This window comes from Lepidochelys kempii, chromosome 16, assembly GCF_965140285.1.
Source record: "Lepidochelys kempii isolate rLepKem1 chromosome 16, rLepKem1.hap1, whole genome shotgun sequence".
Lineage (NCBI taxonomy): Eukaryota > Metazoa > Chordata > Testudines > Cheloniidae > Lepidochelys > Lepidochelys kempii.
This window is the reverse complement of record NC_136395.1, coordinates 16233204-16238153: the sequence shown is the minus strand read 5'-3', so window position 1 is coordinate 16238153 and position 4950 is coordinate 16233204.

Below are 4950 nucleotides of genomic sequence, written 5' to 3'. Positions count from 1 at the left end.
AGCCAATGTACCTCACCTGACACTGATCCAGAGATCTAATGCTACTTGCTGGGGAATCCAGCAATCCTGTTCCACCTTCCCTTGATCCAGGAATCCGAACAACACCTGACAGGATGTGTAAATCCAGCACTATCTGCTACGGGGTCAGAGATCCAAGAGGGAAGGAGTCAATAATTAAATAGGGAAGAGGCTCCATGGTGCCTCCTAAATATTAACACATTACCAGGCAAAAACTTAGTTAAGATGGATTAAGGTTGTAAACATTCATCAGTTCTTTCAGGGAGAAAAAATAAACTTTAGGGCAATGGTGCCATTTTCTAGATAAACATACTTGGACATATGATGTTAAAGTTACATCTTTTTAAAAAGAGCATTGAAAAGTATGCACCTGCACAATTAAGGTCAGAAAACCTTAACTCTGCCCTTATCTCCCAGCTTTCCACCCTCAGCACTCTTGTGTCTGGAATTCTGATTAAGAATTTTTTGTGAGGATTGCCAGACTGTGACTCCAAATATCATAAATCCTACTGAACAGACTGGTTTTAAAGGCCTGACTACATTGATGGGAAGAGGGAGGGCTACACCATGCATCCATCTGACTCACCAGAATTCCTAGCCATCCTCTGAAATGGAGAAGTGTGCAGTGCTCTGCTCTGCAAGGCTAGCTTTGCATGGAGAAGAGAACATGCCCCTTCTCTCCCTGGTCCTTTTGGGAGGGTTGCCCCAGCAGCAGTTCAGTCTATCAACTTCTTTCTGCTCCACAGAGGGATTATGCACCTACATAAGAGGGAATAAAGACTTATTGTACCTTCTTCCCTTATATGACTACAGCACAATCCCCACACTTCCTTTTCCCTACTGTATAGCCTGCAGGATCAAGCACAATCTGGTTCTGTTTCTTGTGGAACTGAGAAGCTAGTTTGGAGTACATATGGCTTTAGTTTTGTACATACCTGTCTATGATATATGTGTGAGGCCTCACCACTGTGCAGCCCCAGAGTGAACCATACATATGGTAGCTATGTGTCTATGCAAAGCATCTCACAGTATAACAACACAATTTGGAACTCCATATACTTTTTTGGGGGGGATCCTAATAAAGTTCTCCTTTGGTGAATACATATAAAAGGCTTAATTGTATCTATAAACTGCATACAGATTTAAAGAAGGGAGCAGTTTGATACACTGATTAAAAAAGACAGGTACTCTTAAATTTAAATTCTACAGTACAATCCATTTTAAGTGTAACACTACTTTTTAATTTTCAGTTTTCCTAAAATTTGTTTTTATCAGAAAACAAAGGTGTCCTTTTAAAATCCCTCCTTAAATAAGATAGATATTTAACTCCATCTTAGGAAAGTTATTTGTCTGGAAAGACGTTAAAATCTGGAAGATAAACTGTGCCTCTTCAGTACTTAACGTTTGACTCTTTCTTCCATTACATAATTCTTCTTGTAGGTCCAGGAATGTGGTCCTGGATTCTCGGTGGTATTGGACCTCTGGATCAATGTGTGTTTGTCACACTGCCCTCATAGATAGGAACAGAATTGATTTATTGCAGTCCTAGGGCTTATATTCCAAACACTTAAAGGGCATTCTCCTTCAGTTCAAGTGGTAGAGCCCTGTACTTAAAGATCTCTTCCTGCTGCCAGCCACATGTAATGCTGTTTGTTATTCCATTAAACAGGTTATTTCTGTCCTGAAGTGACACACAACTTTCCACAACTTAACAGCTGGAATTGGGCTACACAATTAGAGGATATTTTCAGTTAATAGTAGTCTCATGTTTATTTATTTTTAAAGTGTGTACAAAACCTGATATAAACATAAATTTTTCCATTATTTTTTAAATTACATTAAAATTGTTTTTTTAATGTAAGCATTCCTCTGCAGAATTTGCAGCCTGAATATTACAGTATGAGAACTAGCAAATTAAACTGACCAGAACAAGAAGTATAACTGAAACTGAAGTCTAGTTTTTTTCCAAACTGAATTAAATTACAAAAGTAAACAATGATAGATGTGTGCTAACCCTTATTCATCTGCTGTTTATTAGTAACAGAATTACAGTATTTTTGTTTGTTTTGTACTATATGATTCTACACTAAACTGTGTCCATGTAAAGGAAATACTGGAAAGTTAAAAAGTCAAGTTATTGGATTTAGATTCAGCCTCAGAGGAACAGAAGCTGTAGAAAGGGCAGAGAGATTCTGCTCTTATCTTCAGCAGACAAAGCCTTTCACAGCAGGTAGGGGTCTTGGCTACATTTTGAATGGTCAGAGGCTGGAGAAGGCTCTGGGTAGAAGCCTGGGGAGAGAATAGAATTAGTTTTCCTGGTCCTCCAACTTGTGGAAAGCGCTGTGCTCTCTGCTTTTTGCGAATACACACTAACACAGCTACTACTCTGAAATCTGGCTTTACAGGATCTTTCCCTTCTTTCCTTCCAGGTCTTGGATTCTCTCCAGGTGGAACAGCCAGTGGGAGGGGCTCAAGAAGCGGTTTAATAATATTGGAGAACTGGACCACTGAATAAGGACCAATCAGCTGAATAGCCCATCAGTCCTAAGGAAGAGGGCTGGCTAGCTAGCTATTCACTCTCAGGGCTTATGCATGTATGAGCTTGGAGGAGGAGGATGCATGCATTGGCTTTGCTAGCAGCCCTCTTCCTCTCCCTTGGTTGCTTCAGGGAGGTTCGCAGCCACTAAGTGCCTCAGGTCAAGCATCAAAGCGCAACCCACCAGCATGATCCTGAGGAGGAGAAAGAGGAATTATTTCTCTGCAAGCGTGCGGATTCGAGTTTGGGACTTGAAGTTCCTCCCCAGCCAGTGCTGCCTGTCAGGAACATGACGGTCACTGTTGGGAAACGCAAAGTGCCCGTGCAGCTCTCCCAGGATCCCACTGGGGAGAGGTACTCGGTGATCACCCTGGTCAGGGCTTAGTGCACAAGCACTGGCTGGCGGAGGATGGCTTCTGGTTCCCGGGATTCTCCTGGATGCTGGCCAGCTGCCCCAGGTGCCGTGCACACCTAGGTAACCGCCTCCTAAGAATGGCCGAGCTGCCGTTGGGAACGGAGACGCAGGAGACCCGGGGTCCCTCTGAGACCTCTGCAAATATGGTCTCCGGATGAAATGTGGTCTACTCCCCTTCAGGGGACCTTCCTGGAGAAGGGGCGGGGATTAAGGTCCTGTCTTGGAACTGGGTCCCTTTGTCCCTAGCGATTGCGATTAGAGAGAAGGGTGAAGGGATGGTTCTGTCCGTTGCTGAGGCCCTGCAACTTCTTTCACTTGTGCTCTGGGTGGGGGAGAAGCACCAGTTCTTCTAATCACCATTCCACTCCTTCCACGGATGTTTTGAAACACGGAGGAGGATCATTTGGGGGTCGGTGGAGGGTATTTAACTAAGAAAATTGAGGGGGTGGATAGGAGGAGGGATAGGTCCGGGCAGGATGGTACACCAGTAGCAGAAGCGAAACTCTTGAGGACTTGACTGGGAGCAAATTAATTTATCTCACTGAAGGGAGTGGAATTGTTCTACGGTGAGTTGTTTGTTTGTTCGTAGTGGTCGGGTTCCTAACTTCGTTCCCCTCCGCTTGATTTTCTCCACCCCAATAGATTGGGCGTATCAGCTTAGGCCTTGGAGACCCCACGTCGCCGATGTGGAGTTCGAAGACTCTGATGATACTTTTGTGACTCTGATCAGGGACGAATTGCTGCCTGAGGGAAGCTTATCGCCTTCTGTGGTGATTCTACCACGATCCTTCCGCAGTTAAGGTTGAAAGGGCTCGACTGGAGATAAAACATTGTAAATGAGAACATTTTTAATTCTAGTGTGTGTGTGTTTCGCCCTCTAGGGGTGAGTTGTTAGCGAGACACATATAACGGACTGATTATATGAAGCATAACATCTCGGATGTACTATTTTTTTTTGGTAAGGTGTGTGTGGCGTGGAGGGAACTTTGCATGATCGGGAACAATACAGGTTCGAGCCCTTCTGTATTTCCCACCCTTAGCCGCGATTTTGCTCGTGGGGTGCACATCCTGCTTCCAACTCCCTCCCCCGCGCCCCTTTAAGCGCTCCAGGAAACATAGGCGATGATCCTGGACTTCATAGATCTGTCCTATTCTCGTGTGGTATCTACTCCAGCTTTACTGGGGTGTTGTCCGGGTGAAGTAAAATAGGGGAAGGGGTGGGGTGGAATATAAAATATACTTTGTTCTAGATCGAACAGGTGATCTTCAGCTCAAATTGTAGAATAGACTCTGCTAACCTCATGGGTCACTCTGCTAACCTCATGGGTCAGCACTCATTGAGTGACCAGCTTGAGCCACAATTGCAATTGTTGCTTCAAATTCCCTTAGCCATTTCTGTTCACACCTGTTACGTTAAAATATCATTATCCCCTTCCCTTCCCAAATTAGCACACTCACCTCCTGGCCGAAATTCTGGTTCAGAAAACTACCCTGTGAGTTTGAATGTCTCTTCTTTACAGATTTAGGGCCTAATCCGGTTCCAATGGAAATCAAAGCTTTATTATTTAATTCAGTAGGCTAGGACCAGGACCCTAAACTCTATCACCGACTCGTAAGTACTACTAATGAATGAGCACAGCTGAGGTTTCCAGAGGTTATGAAGAGGCAGTAAAGAAACCTATAGGTCTCACTAGAAAAAAAGCATGACAATTACTTTCATAAACCAGGAGAAAATATTTATTAGATGTTGTCTACCAGATAGCATGCTAAGATAAATATGATTAAAGTGAAACCATGCTTTCCAGTCCTGTTTAATAAAGAAAAGGAGGGCAAGTAGTGTAGTAGAAACTTGGTGTTTTAGCAACTGTTTCTCTCCCTGGTCTGGAACAAATTAAAGGGAGAACACTAACCTCAGAAATAGTGTATTTCTAAAAATTTGGTACCTGACAAGTATCTCCTAAAATACTATAAGCTTAGAAAA